The sequence below is a fragment of the Phyllobates terribilis genome, unplaced genomic scaffold (assembly GCF_046119375.1).
Source record: "Phyllobates terribilis strain yellow unplaced genomic scaffold, ASM4611937v1 Scaffold_7__3_contigs__length_470593459, whole genome shotgun sequence".
NCBI classification, from domain to species: Eukaryota; Metazoa; Chordata; class Amphibia; order Anura; family Dendrobatidae; genus Phyllobates; species Phyllobates terribilis.
In genome coordinates, this window is record NW_027362767.1 from 465,337,725 (window position 1) to 465,360,214 (window position 22,490).

The following is a 22,490-nucleotide window of genomic DNA, read 5'->3' on the forward strand; positions in this document are numbered from 1 at the left end:
TTTTTCTCTTTCCCGCATTTACAGTGGGGAGGTGCAATCTGTCAGCCTATCAGCAGCGCACACACGGAGCGAAGTGCTTTTTTTTCACACAAGCAAGGGCATGTGTCATTGGCTGTGTATGTCACATGTCCTTGCCCTATAAGACCCAGCCATTTTCCCCATCACCACCATTTTCTCACTGCTGCAGCTGAGTGTTAGACGGCACCGCTGCTGCTGTGGCCTTATACTTTGTAACTGTGTGAATTGCAAGCGAATTTGCTCTTAAATAGACAGATAGGTTTAGGGAGTAGGGATTAGTTGTAATTGCAGCCCTTTTGAGGGCTAGGTTACAGCAGTTCATAGAACTTTTTGCCAGGCAGGTCTGTGCCAGTGCTGTGCAAGTGTTTTTCACAGCATTTGGCTAAATCTAGCTAAGCCAATCCTTTTGGGCCTCTAGCAGTGTGTGTTAGTCAGTGTAGTAGCCTATCTGTGTTGCAAGCTACACCACCTGTGTATCTAATACCAATTTTTTACTGCACCTAGCCAAGTAAAACCTTTTGGGCATAGTAGCAGTGTCTGTTACTCATTGGAGTAGCCCATCTGTACAAAGCTACACCACCTTTGTATTTAATAACAATTTTTTACTGCATCTAGCCAAGTAAAACCTTTTGGGCATAGTAGCAGTGTCTGGTAGTCAGTGGAGTAGCCCATCTGTACCAAGCTACACCACCTTTGTATTTAATAATAATTTTTACTGCATCTAGCCCAGTAAATCCTTTAGGGCCTGTAGCAGTGTCTGTTACTCATTGTAGTAGCCCATCTGTACCAAGCTACACCACCTTTGTTTTTACTAACAATTTTTTACTGCATCTAGCCAAATAAAACCTTTTGGGCATAGTAGCAGTGTCAGTTACTCATTGTAGTAGCCCATCTGTACCAAGCTACATCACCTTTGTATTTAATAACAATTTTTTACTGCATCTAGCCCAGTAAATCCTTTTGGGCCTGTAGAAGTGTATGTTACTCATTGTAGTAGCCCATCTGTACCAAGCTACACCACCTTTGTATTTAATAACAATTTTTTACTGCATCTAGCCAAGTAAAACCTTTTGGGCATAGTAGCAGTGTCTGTTACTCATTGTAGTAGCCCATCTGTACCAAGCTACACCACCTTTGTATTTAATAACCATTTTTTACTGCTTCTAGCCCAGTAAATCCTTTTGGGCCTGTAGCAGTGTCTGTTATTCATTGGAGTAGCCCATCTGTACCAAGCTACACCATCTTTGTATTTAATAACAATTTTTTACTGCATCTAGCCAAGTAAAACCTTTTGGGCATAGTAGCAGTGTCTGGTAGTCAGTGGAGTAGCCCATCTGTACCAAGCTACACCACCTTTGTATTTAATAACAATTTTTACTGCATCTAGCCCAGTAAATCCTTTAGGGCCTGTAGCAGTGTCTGTTACTCATTGTAGTAGCCCATCTGTACCAAGCTACACCACCTTTGTATTTAATAACAATTTTTTACTGCATCTAGCCAAGTAAAACCTTTTGGGCATAGTAGCAGTGTCAGTTACTCATTGTAGTAGCCCATCTGTACCAAGCTACATCACCTTTCTATTTAATAACAATTTTTTACTGCATCTAGCCCAGTAAATCCTTTTGGGCCTGTAGCAGTGTATGTTACTCATTGTAGTAGCCCATCTGTACCAAGCTACACCACCTTTGTATTTAATAACAATTTTTTACTGCATCTAGCCAAGTAAAACCTTTTGGGCATAGTAGCAGTGTCTGCTACTCATTGTAGTAGCCCATCTGTACCAAGCTACACCACCTTTGTATTTAATAACCATTTTTTACTGCATCTAGCCCAGTAAATCCTTTTGGGCCTGTAGCAGTGTCTGTTACTCATTGTCGGAGCCCATCTGTACCAAGCTACGCCACCTTTGTATTTAATAACAATTTTTTACTGCATCTAGCCAAGTAAAACCTTTTGGGCCTGTAGCAGTGTCTGTAATTCATTGGAGTAGCCCATCTGTACCAAGCTACACCACCTTTGTATTTAATAACAATTTTTTACTGCATCTAGCCCAGTAAATACTTTTGGGCCTGTAGCAGTGTTTGTTACTCATTGTAGTAGCCCATCTGTACCAAGCTACACCACCTGTGTATCTAATAAAATAGTTTTACTGCATCTAACCCAGCCAATCCTTTTGGGCTAGTACCACAGTTTGGCCGCTCAGCTCTGCTCGGTTTCCATCCATTGTTTTTTGTGCAAACAACTACAGAGTTGTCAATTAGTTAACCATCAAAATGAGTGGCCAAAGGCCTGCTGCTGGTGGAAAGGGGAATAGGCGTGTTGGAAAGGGAAATAAAGGTTGTGTTCGTGGGGTAGGTGTTAAAGCAACAGTAACATCTGCAGAAGAAAGACCATCTTCCAGCCAAACTAAGATGTCTACTTCTTTTAGTGGACAATGTGATACGATCCTTTCTTGCGGACACGCACATCGCTACAAATTCCAGATGAGGCACAAAAATAGCAGGTGCTTCAACGGATATCAAGTGCTCCTTCAAGTGGGCTCTCCTCCACCTCAACTTCAACATCACAAATACTCCAGTCCTCAGAGGTGTCACCCCAATCGCACTTGCTTCCTCACAGCTCCCAAGTCTCCAGCTGCCCGTCTGAGTATGGGGTAACACAGATGGCTGAGTCTGCAGACCTATTTACTCATACTATAGCCTGGGAAACGGAGGTCTGCTCCAGAGCTACTGTTAATCCAGACGAGGAAATGAACTGCACTGATGCCCAGAATGTTTATGAGTCGGATCGAGGACCAGATGAAGAAGGTTCTGAGCATAATGTAGACCCTCATTCCCAAACTGTAACTCCTGTTGGTGGAGACAATGATGAAGACGATGATGAGACTCAAATACCTGATTGGAGCGACAACTTGACTTTTCGGTCAGGGCAGGAAGAGGTTGGCTCTGAGAACGACGGGTGTGAGAACACAAAGGGTGATGATGACGAGGTTAGAGATCCCACTTACTGTCAACCCACAGTCAGCCAGTCGATGAGGTCAGCAGAGGAGGTGGAGGAGGATGCTAGTAACGACGAGGTCAGGTTGCGCCTTCCTGGACAGAGACGGAGCACTGGAAGCACGTCAACAACTGCATCCTCAACCACAACTCTGCCTCTGACCACAAGTCGTAGTGGCTCCTCAGGTCGCATGGGCTCTAAGCCTTGCATAGCCTGGGCATTTTTTCAGATCGATAAGGATGACCCAACTCGTGTTATCTGTAATATTTGTCACCAAAAGCTAAGTAGAGGCCAAAAAAAATATAGTTTGAGTACTTCATGCATGAACCGTCACATGGATATGAAGCATAAGTTGCAGTGGGAAGCTCACTGTGCTACAATGCGGCCTAGTGGGCCGGGCCAACCACCGTCTGCCCCATCTTTTGCATCCGCGGCCTCTTCATCCTCTGTGACTGGGGGGACAGCAGTCACACATGTTTTTGGACGCAGACCTGCCACCTCTTTACCCGCAACAGCCAGTTTGATTGGTAGGTCATCATTTCATTTGGAAGTGGAAACACCAGCTCGTGTTGAGCGCTCTCCGACATCGAGAGCACCACCTTTGGATTAAGGCAGCCTAACTTTTCTGCCTGCATCTTCCTCACAGACCGGCAGTTTGCCGGGGACACCCTACTCAACCCCGTCTAAGCACAACAGCCAGCCCTCGGTCCCTCAGATGTGGACAAGTAAAAGACCATTTCCTCCTAGCCATGACAAAGCTAAGAGGTTGAATTTCACCATCTGCAAGCTGTTGGCTACAGAAATGCTGTCTTTCCGCCTGGTGGACACAGAGGATTTTCGAGACCTTATGTCCGTCGCAGTGCCCCAGTACCAGATGCCCAGTCGGCACTACTTCTCAAAGAAAGGTGTGCCTGCGCTCCACCAGCATGTCGCACACAACATCACCTCTTCTTTGAGAAACTCTGTGTGTGACAGGGTGCATTTCACCACAGACACTTGGACGAGTAGGCATGGACAGGGGCGTTACATGTCGCTGACTGGGCACTGGGTAACTATGGTGACAGCAGGACAAGGGGCTGCTGTCCAAGTCATGCCGTCCCCACGAGTTGTGCGTCAATCCTCTTTATCTAGAAGTTCCTCCACTGCTTCTGCCTCCTCAACCTCCTCTCGGTCCTCCACCTGCACCCAAAGCCTGTCTGGTAATGCCACCCGCTTTCTAACTGCGCGGAAGGAATCCTGCACACCTCCTTACTATGCTGGTAGCAGGGCTCAACGGCATCAGGCGGTGTTTACTTTGAAATGTCTGGGAAAGGTGAGTCACACAGCTGAGGAGTTGTGGTCAGCTCTGGAGACCCAGTTTCATGAATGGTTGTCTCCACTGGACCTGCAACCAGGGAAGGCCGTGTGCGACAATGCAGCAAACCCGGGTGCGGCCCTTCGCCAGGGCAATGTCACACACGTGCCTTGTATGGCTCACGTGTTGAACCTGGTTGTCCAGCAATTTTTAGCCCACTATCCCGGACTAGATGGCCTTCTGCAGAGGGCATGGTCGCTGTGTGCTCACTTCCGCCGTTCGCATCCCGCAGCTCAGCGACTTACATCTCTACAGAAGTCGTTGGGCCTGCCAGTTCACCAGCTGAAATGCGATGTGCCGACAAGGTGGAATTCAACTCTGCACATGTTGCAGCGACTGTGGCAGCACCGACAAGCCCTGGTGCAATACGTTCTGATGTATAGCCTGGGCCAACGAGATCCAGAGGTGGGGCAAATCACGCTGCAGGAGTGGTCTCAGATGAGGGACCTATGCACCCTTCTGCACAGTTTTGAAATGGTGACGAAGATGTTTAGTGCTGACGATGCCATTATCAGCATGACTATTCCGGTGATGTACATGCTGGAGCACACGTTAAACAGAATTCGGAGTCAGGTGTTGGGACAAGAGGAGGTGGAGGAAGTAGAGGAGGAGTCGTATGCGGAAGGGATAACATCTCCAAGGTCCAGACGGTTGGCAGCACCAAGGCGGCAGGCATGGGAGGGTGGGGGAGAGGGATTAGCCAGGGCGCATGGTAGCAGCCAAACTGTTGAGGAAGGTGCAGGAGCCGAGGAAGAAGTGGAGGACGAACTGGCGATGGGCGTAGAAGACTCATCAGATGATGGAGACCTTGATCACATTTCTGTTGTGCGAGGTTGGGGGCAGTGGGCAGAGGAAGGAAGCATGATTCTTACCTCGCTACCAACACAACAAGGACTTAGTCCTCCTGGATGCGCAAGACACATGAGTGCCTTCTTGCTGCACTACCTTCAACATGACCCTCGGATTGTCAGAATTCGAAGTAATCCCGACTACTGGGTTGCCACACTCTTAGATCCCCAGTACAAAAGTAAATTTGCCGAAATTATTCCTGCCATAGAAAGGGATTCACGCATGCAGGAGTATCAGCAGAGGCTGTTGCAGAATCTTACGTGTGCTTTTCCACAAAACACCAGTGGTGCACGTAGTGAATCTCACAGTTCTAACTTGCCAACTGTGGGACTGTTGAGTCTTCATCACTCAAACCGTACCAGTAACACAGTATCTGCTGGTAACAGCAATTTTGTGGAATCGTTTCACCACTTTTTTAGCCCATCCTTTGCAAGGCCACAGGAGACAAGAAGTCTGACACATAGTCATCGCCTAGAGAGGATGGTACAGGAGTATCTCCAAGTGAACATCGAAGCTATGACTGTGTCACTGGACCCCTGCTCATTTTGGGCTTCCAATCTGGAAAAATGTTCGGAGCTCGCCACTCTCGCCTCGGAGATTTTGTCATGCCCTGCAGCCAGCGTTCTCTCTGAACGTGTGTTCAGCGCTGCTGGTGGTGTGCTGACAGATAAGTGCACGCGGCTGTCCACTGAGAATGTAGACAGACTCACGTTCATAAAGATGAACAAATCATGGATCCGCAAGGACTTTTCTACCCCTGTGTCATCCCGGGGAGACTAAAAGCTTGAGAATTTGGTAAAATCACCACACCAACCATTTTAAGCAACTCTGGGGCAATTGATGCCACTTAAGTCGTGTCTGTGCCACAATTTTTGGAAAAAATGGAGACTCTTTTTGGAGTCCCCTTGCTGTGTTTTATGTGACGCTGGCATCGTTAATTCCAAGTGGGTTGGGTCGCCCCCCCCCCCCTTTAACCGTAAGAAACTACATACACTATGGTTTGGGGTAACACAGATGGTTGAGTCTGAAGAGCTGTTTACTCAGAGGTCTGCACCAAAACTTCAGTGTCTGCTAGTCAGCGTAGTAGCCCAGCTCTGAAGCAAGCTGCACTGCCTGTGTATCTAATAAGAATTTTTAACTGCATCTAGCCTAGGCAATACTTTGGGCGTAGTAGCCCAGCTGTGAAGCCAGCTGCACCGCCTGTGTATCTAATAAGAATTTTTAACTGCACTTAGCCCAGGCAATACTTTGGGCGTAGTAGCCCAGCTGCAAAGCAAGCTGCACTGCCTGGGTACCTAATAAGAATTTTTAACTGCATCTAGCCTAGGCAGACTGTGGGGACCCCCAACCAAACCCAGATGCTCAGCCCCCCTCCCGCTCCCCTTTCCTTGACAATACAATAATGTAACTCTTACAACTGGATGGGTGAGGATCGGTCACAGCTTTATTAACTCTTTATACTCATTCCATTAGAAAGGCATTTTATTTCTAAAATAATTCAGCTAGCTGCAGCATGCCCTGAGTCTCCACACCGGCAAGTTGGCCAACAAGTGTAACTCTCCAACATGTCCTTTCTATTTCCAGGCCACGGAGGATCCTGCATACTCGTATGCAGGACTCTGACCCCCATCCATCACTCTTAACGCTTGTTCCACTCCGTCCTGGAGTCCTGACAGGAATATGTCCAGTCCAATATCCATTAAGTGCACACCGTCGGGCCGTATGAGGCCTGCTTTATCTCCTTCCAGTTGTCGGTGTCGTATCACTACACCGCCTCTGTCTCTTCTAAATTTTGCCATCCGAATATTTATTACCCGCCTTGTCCGTTCGATGGCCGTGATGTCTCGCGCACCTTGCCATACCGCTATCGGCACAATCTCTGACCATACTATAGTTAGTTTTGTGAAAAATTCTCTGAAGCGCTCAGTGTCTAGTTTCATTATTGCCATTAGTTATGCGCACTTGTGATGACCTAGGTCATTTCCCCCGGCCTGTATAACTAAAATGACTGGACCTCTTGCCTCTTTCCCTACCTTGATTACCTCCATTATGTTACGGGTCCGGGTGGTGGAACCTCTGTGCCGTGGTGCAAGGAGGGACCCAGAGGGGCGTGACTAAGTATCAACTGAGACCGACCCTTGTCGTACGGCGGCTAACGACTCTGTGAGCAGGGAGGGACCGAGCCGAGGGACCAGGTGCTACTCTGGGGACGACCTTGTAAGAGAGCAGGTGGCTCCGATGGGTCAGATGACTGGGACTGACCGGTATAGCGGGTAGGCACGACAAGCAGGTAGAAGTCTCTGGGTTAGCAGACGGGTGGTCACGGCAAGTGACAGCAGGAGCCTCCAGGTAGGCTAGCTGGTAACAGGCAGGTAACAGGCGAGTGCTCCCAGGTGAGCAGGCTAGCAGGCACCGCAGGGAGCAGGCAGATAACTGGCAGGTGCTTCCTGGTTAGCAGGCGGGCTTGCCCATAGACAGACTGGCGGGTAGAGCGGAAGGCAGACTGTCGGGCTGGAGAGAAGTCAGGCTGGCGGACAAGAACAGTAGTCAGGCTGGCAACGGGACCTGAGGGCTGAAGCACAGGTAGTATACTGTGCAACAACTTTTGCTCGGGCACCTCCATTTTGGAGGAGGTGCCTTATATATGGGAGGTCCTCCGGCAATTGGCCGGGGACTCCTTAGGACGGCGCGCGTGGCCCCTTTAAGAGAGAGGGAGCTCACGCGCGCCCTAAGCACAGTGCCTGAGAAGCTGCGCGCTCCGACAGCAGCAGGAAGAGGAGCGCGGGAGGACGCCGCACGGGGAGCGGAGAGGTGAGAAGGACGGCGTCTCTGCCTGGCAGGGGGCAGAGTCGCCAATGCTACAGTACCCCCCCCTTTACGCCCCCTCTTATTTAGGCCAGACAAAAAATTTTCTCGGAGAAGCGGGGCATGGATGTTCTCCCTGGGTTCCCAAGTTCTCTCCTCTGGGCCAAACTCCTTCCAATCCACCAGAAAAAAGGTTTTCCCTCTTACCCTCTTGGTGGCCAGAATATTCTCTACCTCAAAAACGTCCTCAGCAGAAACCGGAGCAGGAGGAGTACCTGAATTATTGGAGAAAGAGTTAAAGACAGCAGGTTTGAGGAGAGATACGTGGAAGGAGTTGGGAATGCGTAAGGTGGGTGGAAGCTTCAACTTGTAGGCCACTGGATTGATCTGTTTAAGGACCTCAAATGGACCGATGAACCGAGGGCCCAGCTTGTAGGAGGATATCTTGAGCCGCACATGTTTGGAGGAGAGCCAAACCTTGTCTCCCGGATGGAATTGAGGCGGGTCCAGACGTCTTTTGTCAGCAAATCTCCTCATCCGCTCGGAAGACTCAAGAAGTGCGGACCTAGTATTCTCCCAAATGGTGGAAAAATGACTGACCAGGGACTCCGCAGCAGGGTTGTCCACAGAAGCGGAGACGGGAAACGGAATCCGGGGGTGTTGGCCATAGACTATAAAGAACGGGGACTTGGAAGTTGATTCGCTCTCATGATTGTTATAAGAGAACTCGGCCCATGGTAGGAGATCCACCTAATCAGTATGGTGAGCATTGACAAAGTGCCGGAGGTAGCTGGTAAAGATCTGGTTGATCCGCTCTACTTGACCATTGGACTGTGGATGGTAAGCAGAGGAGAAATCCAGGGTGACATCCAGCTGTTTATAGGTAGCTCTCCAGAAGCGTGAGGTGAACTGAACCCTCGATCCGACACGATGTGGAGGGGTAGGCCATGGAGACGAAAGATATGGTGAAAGAAGTCCTTAGCTAACTCTGATGCAGACGGGAGACCAGGCAGAGGAATGAAGTGGGCCATTTTAGAAAAGTGGTCCGCGACCACCCAAATGACTGTACAACCGGCAGAAACAGGGAGATCGGTAATAAAGTCCATAGCAATGTGTTGCCACGGGGCCGCAGGTACAGGAAGAGGCAGGAGATGACCGGCTGGTAAATGTCTGGGAACTTTGTTGCGGGCACAAGATGAACAAGCTGAGACGAAGTCTACCACATCCTTACGCAGGGTAGGCCACCAGTAATGCCGGGTAATGAGCAGGAAGGTCTTCTTTTGGCCAGCATGGCCAGCTAGTTTAGAAGAATGACCTCAGCGAAGAACCCTCTCACGGTCTGGAACCGCTACAAATGTCTTACCGGGTGGAAGACGAGTCACATCCAAGGGGGCCACATTCATCACCCTGGAGGGGTCGATGAGGTGCATAGGCTCCTCCTCTTGATCGGAGGACAGGAAGGATCGGGACAAGGCATCGGCTTTGACATTCTTGTCCGCCGGCCGGAAATGTAGGATGAAGTCGAAGCGGGCAAAGAACAAAGACCACCGGGCCTGACGCGGATTGAGTCTTTGGGCGTTCTGGTGATATGCCAGATTTTTGTGATCCGTATAGATGATCACCGGGTATAGAGCCCCTGCAAGCAGGTAGCGCCACTCCTCCAGCGCCAATTTGACGACTAACAATTCTCGGTCTCCTATGGAGTAGTTGCGCTCAGATGAGGAGAAGATTTTAGAGAAGCAGCCGCAAGTTACCATTCTCCCGGAAGATGATTTTTGGGGGAGCACCGCTCCGGCTCCGGAGGAAGAATCATCAACCTCCAGGTAGAATTGTTTATTGCAGTCCGGACGGTGCAGTACTGGGGCAGAGGAGAAGGCTTGCTTTAAGGAAAGGAAGGCCTCCTCGGCTTCAGGCGACCATACCTTGGGATTTGCCCCATTACGGGTGAGCGCAGATATGGGAGCAGTCCGGGACGAGAAGTGTGGAATGAAGAGACGATAGTAATTGGCGAAGCCCAGGAATCGCTGTATCACCTTCAACCCCTCCGGACGGGTCCACTTTAGGACAGCAGAGAGTTTCTCTGGGTCCATCCGCAAGCCTGTCTGGGAGATAACATAGCCAAGAAATGGAAGAGAGGTCTGCTCGAAGAGGCACTCACTTCTCGTATTTAGCATAGAGGTGGTTCAACCTGAGCCTAAGCAGGACCTGACGAACATCCCTCCGTTGTGTGGGAAGATCCGGAGAGAAGACCAAGATATCGTCCAGGTATACCACCACGCAGGAATAAAGAAGATCACGGAAGATGTCGTTGACCAGTTCCTGGAAGACGTCGGGAGCATTGCAGAGACCGAAGGGCATCACACGGTACTCATAGTGACTGTCCCGTGTATTGAATGCCGTCTTCCACTCGTCTCCTTGACGGATACCGACCAGGTTATATGCTCCACGTAGATCCAGTTTGGAAAAGATCCTGGCGCCTTTAAGGCGGTCAAACAACTCGGAGATGAGTGGCAGGGGGTATTTATTTTTTACCGTGATCTGATTGAGTCCTCTATAGTCAATACAGGGGCGTAGCAAGCCGTCCTTTTTTTTTACAAAGAATAATCCGGCTCCAGCCGGGGAGGTAGACTTCCGGATGAATCCCCTAGCATATTCTCTTCAATGTACTCAGACATGGCCCGGGTTTCGGCCGCAGACAACCGGTAAATACGCCCACGGGGAGGAGTGGTGCTAGGTACCAGGTCGATCAGGCAATCATATGGACTATGAGGTGGCAATGTCTCTGCTTCCTTTTTACCGAAGACGTTTGCATAGGGCCAGTAAGGAGCCGGAAGACCGGGTAAATTAGCTGGGGTAGGTGGTGGACGAACCGGGCGAACTGGAACCAGGCAGGTCTTATGGCAGTCCGGCCCCCACCGGAGTACTTCACCGGATTGCCAGTTCAACACGGGTTCATGTGTCTGGAGCCAAGGTAGGCCTAGCAATAGGGAGTGAGAGAGTCCGGGTAGCACATGGAAGGAGATTTTCTCAGAGTGCAGCATTCCCACCTGAAGGGTTATGGGTAGTGTTGAGCCACCCCCGTAGTGTTCGAGTTCGGTTCGGTTTGTCGAACACCCGTGTGTTCGCCGAACTGTTCGTCGAACTGTTCGTCGAACACCTTCGAACACCGTTAAAACCAATGGCAGTCAAACAAAAACACATAGAAACACATAGAAAACACCTTCAAAGGTGTCCAAAAGCTGACAAACTGCTCAGAAGACACAACTAACACATGGAAAAGTGACAAGTACATAAAGTCATGTGAAAAGAAAAGAGGTGGAGGAGTAAAAGGAGGGGGAGACACAGATATAGGCATGTCATGCCCTTCTAAAATCCAAAAAGTGAGAAGCCGACACGGCCAGTCCGCTCCTGCCCGTGCCACCTCCGTGTCGCCGGGCTTGTGCCAGAGCCGCGATGAACCCTGACGGCCAGCCCCCCTCTCCCAATACTGGTGCCTGTCCGCTGGTGGGTCGAGCGAGCCCCCCTGTGGTGGAGGCAGCTCTAAGCTTTTTAATTTAAATTGTCTCTCTAATTTGAATGAATACACTTTAAATCCATTTACAAGGATCTATTGGAGGGCAAGTCTCATGCCAGCAGCCGCGTAATTCCAGCTCCAGTAGCGTCCACTAAAGCTGCTGCAGTTAAAAAGCTTTTATAAGGATCGAGCTCGGCTGTCCACCGCAAGGCATCCTACTGCCAGTCCCAGCCACTATGCCTTGGGGTGCCTCCTGATGCTCTTCACTGAGTATTCCATGGTCCCGAAGCATTTCCTTTGAAAAAATTAAGTGTCCAAACTACAGGTGGGGTAGCTTGCTTAACAGCCGGGATAATCCGCTGACTAGCAGACACTGCTACTAGGCACAAAGTATTTCCTGGGCTAGATGCAGTTAAAAATTTGTAATTAGATACTCTCGTTGGATGCTGAGAAAGCATTCCATAGAGTCTCCTGGTACGACATATATGATTCTCTTAAAAAGCTTGGGGTAGGGGACCCTTTTATAGCCAAAATCACGGCCCTGTATCGCAATACGTCACCTAGGCTGAAGATAAATGGAACTGTAGCACCCTGAGGGCTCGGTTGCTACAGAGGTATTGCACCTCACCCAGAGGTGTGATATCTCACTCTCAGGTAAGGATGGAGTGTGGATCAGGACCTGACACCTGCATGCATTACACCACATTGCCGTGGGGCAGGGCGACCAATATGCCCCTGAGATGGGCACGACAGTCCCTGTCCCTGGCTGGAGTGGGGGGAGGGAACACTGAGGAAGGGGAACCCTGTAGTGCAGGAGCAGGGAGGAAGCAGTTCCTGGGTGCATTGAGAAGGGAGTATAAAAGGTGGGCACCATCTTAGTTCAGTGCAGAGAAGTCTGAGCAGAAGTGACAGGGAGCAGGGGCTCTGCATGATCTCTGCTCCGGAGGCGGGCCTAGTAACAGAGGCCCAGGCATGGAAGAGGGAGAAGGAAGGAAGAGGAGCAGAGAAGGCTCCAGGAACGAGGAACGAAGGGATCCCAGGGGTGCGGACGGGCGAGTCGCCACCGCACCCCCGAATCCACCTGCGTGGAGGGGTCAGGCCAAAGGGGGAGACCGGTCCCCGAAACTAGTGGAGGCAGGAAACGACCCTCAGCTAGAAACCGGAGGCTGTGACATTTTATGTGGCGCAGCCCCTCGCTACACCCGCTAGGAAGGCACCACATAGGGTCAGGGAAACTGGCGCCAAGTTTACCAAGAGGAGGCCCGAGGCAGCCGGACAGAAGGGTTAGTAAGAAAGGCCAGACAAAGGACACACAAAGGGGGTCCTGTGAAGCGCTCCAAAGTTATCTGGGAGTTGTCTGAGCCCCTCACCTGGTGAGCACAGTACGACGTGGGCAGCCGTTACCTGCAGACGTGGTCTGGATAATAAGAACTGTGAGTAAAGGCCCTGGACTGCATCACTGACTCCGTGTCGTTACTGCTGCTGCCCTGCACCATCACCCCCATCCTCTGCATACACTGCCCTGAGGCTATACTCCTCCCGTGGGGAGTTATGCTACGCTCTGCTGCACCCACAACACCAGCCTCAGCGGTTTGCTCTGCAGCGGCGGTTCACTCTGACCGCAATCCACGGGTGGCGTAGTCGGACATTTAAACATCAAAACCACATAAATAGTTCCGCCACTGCTTTGACCGCCCTGAGCCACGGAACCGGGTCGCCGCCACGGAGACTACAACCACCAGCATCCACCAAAAAGGGTCCGGCTCCGGGTGTCCCAAGGCCCAGGGGGCGCATCAGAATATTTTCATCACCTTTCACAATCACCAATGGGACAAGGCAGGGATGTCCTCTGTCCCCTCTCTTATACATCCTAGTGACGGAGCACCTGCTCTCATCAATTCGCCATAACCCCAATATTAGGTGGATTGTTGTGGGAGGCACCGAGTACAAGTGCTCTCTATTTGCTGATGATGTCCTAGTATATATCACTCAATCACATATATCCATCCATGCTGTTATGGCTGAAATAGATCACTTTGTTACATGGTCAAATTTTAAAATCAATGCAGCGAAGTCTGAGGCCCTCAATGTCTCCCTCCCCAAATCCATACAGGATTCCATCCAGTCCAACTTTCCCTTTGCCTGGCCCTCACAGGGTATCAAATACTTAGGAATTCCTATTCATAGAGACCTCTCCCATCTATGTTATCTTAATTTTGGGCCCTTTATTGAACAACTCCATACAGACCACGGTTGGCAAGTTAGAACTGTAAGATTCACTACGTGAACCACTGGTGTTTTGTGGAAAAGCACATGTACACTGTGTTCCAAATTATTATGCAAAAAGTGTTTAGGAGTGATAAGGGAAGAATTTGTTTGTTTGTCAGTTAAAGTCATTGATGGTGATGTGTGTCAGGGCTCTTTATATCACTGTAAGCAATTGCAGACACCTGTGCTAATTAGTTTGGCAGGTGTGTCCAATGAAAGGCAAGACTACTTAAGAAGGCTGTCCCACATTATTAAGCAGCCTACACTTTCTGCCAAAATGGGAAAGAAAAAGGATGTGTCGGCTGCTGAGAAGCAACAAATTGTGGAGTGTTTAGGTCAAGGCATGACTACAATAAACATTGTGCTATGATCAGGATGAAGTGTCTTGGCAATCAAGAAGTATGTAGCTGATTCACAGTACACACGTGTGCGTGCTGATAAGGGCAAATTGAGGACTCTTTCCTACAGGCAATTACGTCAGTTGAATAGAGCAGCGGCAAAAAAGCCTTGTCATAGCAGCAGACAAGTTTTTGAAGCTGCTGGTGCCTCCAACATCCCCCGAACAACAAGTTGCAGGGTCCTTCAGAGGTTTGCAGCTGTGCATACGCCATCCTGTCGACCTCCTCTATCCACTTCACACAAGCAGAAACGGCTCCAGTGGGCCAAACATTACATGAAGACTGATTTCAAAACTTTTTTGTTCACGGATGAGTGCCGTGCAACGCTCGATGGTCCAGATGGATGGAGTGGAGGATGGCTGGTTGATGGACACCCCACGCAAACACGGCTACAGCGCCAACAAGGAGGAAGTGGAGTAATGTTTTGGGCTGGAATCATGGGGAGAGAGATTGTCGGCCCCTTTAGGATCCCTGAAGGGGTAAAGATGAACTCAATAATGCATGTGGAGTTTCTCAAACAGCACTTCCTGCCATGGTTCAAGAAGAAGAACCGTGTATTCCACAGCAAGATCATTTTTATGCATGATAATGCACCATCTCATGCTGCACATAAAACATCTGCATTTCTGGCTGATATGGGCATAAAAGGGGACAAACTTATGGTGTGACCCCCCATGCTCCCCTGACCTCTTCCCCATTCAGAACCTCTGGAGCATCATCAAAAGGAGTGTCTATGATGACGGGAGGCAGTTCACATCTAAGCAACAGCTCTGGGAGGGTATTCTGTCCTCATGCAAAACAATTGAAGCAGAAACCATCCAAAACCTGACAAATTCAATGGACGAGAGAGTTCAGAAGCTCCTTTCGAACAAGGGGTCCTATGTGAAAATGTAACATCACCTAGAATAAAGTTTTGAGTTGAAAACTATTTGATTTCAGTTTCTAATAACCTACTAATGCTTATAATTTCAAAAATGACCATTTTTTTGGTCTTTATTAAAATGAAAAGGTTGATCGAAAAGTTTGGGGGATCGAAGAGTGTGGCAACCCAGTAGTCATGATTACTTCGAATTCTGACAATATGAGGGTCATGTTGCAGGTAGTGCAGCAAGAAGGCACTTATGTGTCTTGCGCATCCCGGAGCCCCAAAATTATTTTCCGGGCTAGATGCAGCTAAAAATTATTATTAATTTTAAATCTGGTGGAGCTTAGTATAGATGGCCTAATAGGATCAGTGCTGCACACTGCTACAAAGCCCAAATTATTTTCCAGTCAAGATACAGATAAACATGATTAGTAATTTTAAATCTGGTGGAGCTTATTATAGATGGCCTAATAGAATCAGTGCTGCACACTGCTACAAAGCCAAAATTATTTTCCAGCCAAGATACAGATATACATGATTAGTAATTTGAAAGCTTAAAATGGCTGGTGAGGTGATTTTAACCAATCATCAAGCTTTTACTCTCCCCAGGATGACACAGGGGTAGAAAAGTCATTTCGGATCCATGATTTGTTCATCTTTATAAACGTGAGTCTGTCTACATTATCAGAGGAGAGCCGCGTGCGCTTATCTGTCAGCACACCACCAGCAGTGCTGAACACACGTTCAGACAGAACGCTGGCTGCGGGGCATGACAAGATCTCCAAGGCGTAAGTGGCTAGCTCCGGCCATTTATCCAGATTGGAAGCCCAAAAAGAGCAAGGGTCCAGTGACACAGTCATGGCTTCAATGTTTACTTGGAGATACTCCTGTACCATCGTCTCTAGGCGTTGACTATGTGTCAGACTTCTTGTCTCCTGTGGCCTTGCAAAGGATGGGCTAAAAAAGTGGTGAAATGATTCCGCAAAATTGCTGTTACCAGCAGATACTGTGTTTGTGTTACGGTTTGAGTGCTGAACACTCGACGGTCCCACGGTTGTCAAGTTGGAACTGTGAGATTCAGTACGTGCACCACTGGTGTTTTGTGTAAAAGCACATGTAAGATTCTCCAACAGTCTCTGCTGATACTCCTGCATGCGTGCATCCCTTTCTATGGCAGGAATAATTTCTGCAAATTTACTTTTGTACCGGGGATCTAACAGTGTGGCAACCCAGTAGTCAGGATTATTTCTAATTCTCACAATTCGAGGGTCATGTTGCAGGTAGTGCAGCAAGAAGGCACTCATGTGTGTTGCGCATCCAGGAGCACCAAGTCCCTGTTGAGTTGGTGGCGAGGTAACAATCATGCTTCCTTCCTCTGTCCTCTCCCCCCAACCTCGCACGACAGCAATGTGATCAAGGTCTCCCTCATCTGATGAGTCTTCCATCAGTTCGTCCTCCACTTCTTCCTGGGCTCCTGCACCTTCCTCACTAGTTTGGCTGCTACCATGCGCCCTGGTAAAACCATCTCCCCCACCCTCACATGCCTGTCGCCTTGGTGCTGCCGACCGTCTGGACCTTGCAGATGTTAGCCCTTCCGCATACAACTCCTCCTCCTCTACTTCCTCCACCTCCTCTTGTGCCACCACCTGACTCCGAATTCTGTTTAACATGTGCTCCAGCATGTAAATCACCGGAATAGTCATGCTGATAATGGCATCGTCAGCACTAAACATCTTCGTCGCCATTTCAAAACTGTGCAGAAGGGTGCATAGGTCCCTGATCTGAGACCACCTCTGGATCTCGTTGGCCCAGGCTATACGTCAGAACGTATTGCACCAGGGCTTGTCGGTCCTGCCACAGTCGCTGCAACATGTGCAGAGTTGAATTCCACCGGGTAGGCACATCGCATTTTAGCCGGTGAAGTGACAGGCCCAACGACTTCTGTAGAGATGTAAGTCGCTGAGCTGCGGGATGTGAACGGCGGAAGTGAGCACACAGCGACCGTGCCCTCTGCAGAAGGCCATCTAGTCCGGGATAGTGGGCTAAAAATTGCTGGACAACCAGGTTCAACACGTGAGCCATACAAGGCACGTGTGTGACATTGCCCCGGCGAAGGGCCGCACCCAGGTTTGCAGCATTGTCGCACACGGCCTTCCCTGGTTTCAGGTCCAGTGGAGACAACCATTCATGAAATTGGTTCTCCAGAGCTGACCACAACTCCTCAGCTGTGTGACTCACATTTCCCAGACATTTCAAAGTAAAAACCGCCTGATGAAGTTGAGCCCTACTGCAAGCATAGTAAGGAGGTGTGCAGGATCCCTTCTGCGCAGTTAGAAAGCTTGTGGCATGACCAGAGAGGCTTTGGGTGCAGGTGGAGGACCGAGAGGAGGTTGAGGAGGCAGAAGCAGTGGAGGAACTTTGAGATAAAGAGGATTGATGCACAACTCGTGGGGATGGCAAAACTTGGAAAAGCAGCCCCTTGTCCTGCTGTCACCATAGTTACCCAGTGCCCAGTCAGCGACATGTAACGCCCCTGTCCATGCCTACTCGTCCAAGTGTCTGTGGTGAAATGCACCCTGTCACACACAGAGTTTCTCAAAGAAGCGATGATGTTGTGTGCGACATGCTGGTGGAGCGCAGGCACACCTTTCTTTGAGAAGTAGTGCCGACTGGGCATCTGGTACTGGGGCACTGCGACGGACATAAGGTCTCGAAAATCCTCTGTGTCCACCAGGCGGAAAGGCAGCATTTCTGTAGCCAAGAGCTTGCTGATGGTGAAATTCAACCTCTTAGCTTTCTCATGGCTAGGAGGAAATGGTCTTTTACTTGTCCACATCTGAGGGACTGAGGGCTGGCTATTGTGCTTAGACGGGGTTGATAAGGGTGTCCCCGGCAAACTGCCGGTCTGTGAGGAAGATGCAGGCGGACATGTTAGGTTGCCTTGATCCAAAGGTGGTGTTATCGATGACGGACAGCGCTCAACACCAGCTGGTGTTACCACCTCCAAAGAAAATGATGACCTGCCAATCACGCTGGCTGTTGTGGGTAAATAGGTGGCAGGTCTGCGCCCCAAAACAGGTGTGACTGCTGTCCCTCCAGTAACAGAGGATGAAGAGGCCGCGGATGCACAAGATATGGAAGACGGTGGTTGGCCCGGCCGGCTAAGCCGCATTGTAGCACAGTGAGCTTCCCACTGCAACTTATGCTTCATGTCCATGTGCCGGTTCATGCATGAAGTACTCAAACTATGTATTTTTTGGCCTCTACTTAGCTTTTGCTGACAAATGTTACAGATAACATGAGTTGGGTCATCTTTATCGATTTGAAAAAATGCCCAGGCTATGCAAGGCTTAGCACCCATGCGACCTGAAGAGCCACCACGACTTGTGGTCAGAGGCAGAGTTGTGTTTGAGGATGCAGTTGTTGATGTGCTTCCAGTACTACGTCTCTGTCCAGGAAGGCGCAACCTGACCTCGTCGTCACTAGCATTCTCCTCCACCTCCTCTGCTGACCTCATCTCTTGGCTGACTGTGGGTTGACAGTAAGTGGGATCTCCAACCTTATTATCATCACCCTGTGCGTTATCACACCCATCGTCCTCAGAGCCAACCTGTTCCTGCCCTGACAAAAAACTAAAGTTGTCGCTCCAATCAGGTATTTGAGTCTCATCATCGTCTTCCTCATTGTCTCCACCAACAGGAGTTACAGTTTGGGAACGAGGGTCTACATTATGGTCAGAACCTTCAGCGTCTGGTCCTGGATCCGACTCATAAAGATTCTGGGCATCAGTGCAGATCATTTCCTCGTCTGGATTGACAGAAGCGCTGGAGTCGACCTCTGATTCCCAGGCTATAGTATGAGTAAACAGCTCTGCAGACTCAACCATCTGTTCTACCTCATACTGAGACGGGCAGCTGGAGATTTGGGAGCTGTGAGGAAGCAAGTGCGATTGGGGTGACACCTTTGAGGACTGGAGTATTTGTGATGTTGAAGTTGATGTGGAGGAGAGCCCACTTAAAGGAGCACTTGATATCCGTTGAAGCACCTGCTGTTTTTGTGCCTCATCTGGAATTTGTAGCGATTGGCGTTGCCGTAAGAAAGGGATCTTATCACATTGTCCGCTAAAAGAAGTAGACATTTTAGTTTGGCTGGAAGATGGTCTTTCTTCTGCAGATGTTACTGTTGCTTTAACACCTACCCCACGGACACAACCTTTTTTCCCCTTCCCAACACGCCTATTCCCCTTTCCACCAGCAGCAGGCCTTTTTCCACTCATTTTGGTGGTTAACTAATTCACAACTCTGGAGTTGTTTGCACAAAAAAACAATGGATGGGAACCGAGCAGAGCTGAGTGGCCAAACTGTGGTATTAGGCCAAAACTATTGGCTGAGTTAGATGCAGAAAAAAATTATATTCAATTTGCAACCTGATGGAGGTCAGTATAGATGTACTAATAGAACAAGTCCCACACACAGCTAGAAGGCCAAATATTTTTTCAGAGCTAGATGCAGACAAAAATATATTTTTAATTTGCAACCTGATGGAGGTCAGTATAGATGGACTAATAGAACAAGTCCCACACACAGCTAGAAGCCCAAATATTTTTTCAGAGGTAGATGCTTAAAAAAATTATATTCAGTTTGCAACCTGGTGGAGGTCAGTATAGATGGACTAATAGAGAAAGTCCCACACACTGCTAGAAGCCAAAATATTTTTTCAGAGCTAGATGCAGAAAAAAATATATTCAGTTTGCAACCTGATGGAGGTCAGTATAGATGGACTAATAGAACAAGTCCCACACACTGCTAGAAGGCCAAATATTTTTTCAGAGCTAGATGCAGAAAAAAATTATATTGAATTTGCAACCTGATGGAGGTCAGTATAGATGGACTAGTAGAACAAGTCCCACACACTGCTAGAAGGCCAAATATTTTTTCAGAGCTAGATGCAGAAAAAAATTATTTTGAATTTGCAACCTGATGGAGGTCAGTATAGATGGATTAATAGAACAAGTCCCACACACTGCTAGAAGGACAAATATTTTTTCAGAGCTAGATGCAGAAAAAAATTATATTCAATTTGCACCCTGGTGGAGGTCAGTATAGATGGACTAATAGAATGATGCTATGCCCACAAGATTTTACTTCACTAGGTGCAGTAAAAAAATTGGTATTCTATACGCAGGTGGTGTAGCTTGCAACACAGATAGGCTACTCCACTGACTAACACACTCTGCAATAGGCCAAAAAGGATTAGCTTTGCTAGATTCAGCCAAATGCTGTGAAAAAAACTTGCACAGCACTGGCACAGACCTGCCTGGCAAAAACTAATAGGAACTGATGTAACTTAGTCCTGAAAAGGACTGCAATTACAATTAGTCTTTACTCCCACAAGCTATCTATTTAAGAGAACAGACCAGCCTGATAAAAGTCGTAGGAAATGCTGTAACCTAGTCCTTAAAAGGACTACAATCACAACTATTCCCTACTCCCAAGCTATCTGTAGATTTGTGCGAAAATTGGCTTGAAATTAACAAGGTATAGTGCACAAAGCAACAGCGGTGCCGTCTAACACGCAGCTGCAGCAGTGAGATAATGGTGGCGACGGGGAAAATGGCTGGGTCTTATAGGGCAAGGACATGTGACATACACTGCCAATGACACATGCCCTTGTTTGTGTGAAAAAAAGCAGTTCGCTCCGTGTGTGCGCTGCTGATAGGCTGACAGACTGCACCTCCCCACTGTAAATGCGGGAAAGAGAAAAAAAAATGGAGATCTTCATTATTCCTGCAGAGATCCATCCCCTGCCCCTCCCCCCGCCCCGCTGTACACTCAAACTGCGTATTAACATTAATTTTCATCATTACTGAGAAAAAATCCAGTTATGATTTTGGTGCACGAACAGTTATCGAACATAACCTCGAACAGCCGAATTTTTCTCAAATCCTTCGTGTTCACCGAACGGCTCGAACACCACCCAAAACAGCTCGAATTTGAGATTGGCGAACAGTTCGAGTCGACCAACGCTCATCTCTAGTGCTAATACGGTTCAGTGGACTACTGAGGCTATTGAAGCGTTTGTGTTTCTAAAGAAGAGGTTCAGCTCTGCCCCCATCCTTATGCAGCCTGATGTGACTAAGCCGTTTTTGGTTGAGGTTGATGCTTCTTCGGTGGGGGTCGGTGCGGTGTTGTCTCAGGAAAACAAGGGTGGAGTACATCCCTGTGCCTTTTTTTCAAAAAAATTTTCTGAGACTGAACTTAATTACAATATTGGTAATCGGGAATTGCTGGCTATTAAACTTGCATTTGAACACTGGCGTCATCTCTTGGAAGGTGCTGAATTTCCCATTCAGGTTTTCACTGATCATAAAAATCTGATCTATCTTGATGCTGCCAAGAGCTTGAATGCCCGTCAGGCTAGGTGGGCACTTTTTTTTTTGCGGTTTAATTTTTCCGTTACTTACATCCCGGGTACCAAGAATGTTAAAGCTGATGCGTTGTCTTGCAGCTTTTCTCCCATGGTCGGTGCTGAGGAGGAGGAGAGCATTTTTACAAGAAGGTGTTGTGATTGCTGCATTGGACTCCGTTTTGGAAGATGAGATACTTAAAGCACAGGAGAATGCCCGATCTAACACTCCCCATGGGAGGTTGTTTGTGCCTAGGACCTTTAGGAGAGATTTGTTTGTTGAGTGTCATGAGTCTCGGTTGGCAGGTCATCCAGGAATTTCTGAGACCAAGAGACTTGTGGGTCGCAGTTTTTGGTGGCCTGGATGGCAGAAGGAAGTCATTAAGTGGGTGCGTCAATGTACTGTGTGTGCTAGATCTAAGTCTTCTCATACTCCTGCTGCGGGGTTGCTTTGCCCTCTGGAGGTTCCTAGTGCACCTTGGACACATCTGGCTATGGACTTTATTACTGACCTTCCCTCCTCTGAGGGTTTCACGGTCATCTGGGTGGTCGTGGACCGTTTTAGCAAGATGTGTCACTTGGTTCCCTTCATCAAACTGCCCTGCGTTAAGACCCTCGCTAAGGCCTTTGTCAAGGAAATTGTCAGACTCCATGGTGTTCCTACTGACATTGTTTCTGATAGGGGACCTCATTTCGTGGCTCGTTTTTGGCGTGCCTTTTGTGACAGGTTGGGAGTTCATTTGTCGTTTTCATCTGGATATCATCCTGAGTCTAATGGCCAGACAGAAAGGAAGAATCAAGATGTTGAGCAGTTCTTGCGTTGTTTTGTGGCAGACAATCAAAAGTGTTGGTCTGAGTTTCTGCCGCTTGCTCAATTTCCTCTTAACAACCATACATCCTCTTCTGCTGGGTGTTCGCCTTTTTTTTGGACGGATGTGCGTGGTAATCTTCAGGAGGATAACAAAAAATCTAAGAGGTACTTTGACAGGAAACATCAAAAGGTTTTGTTTACAGTTG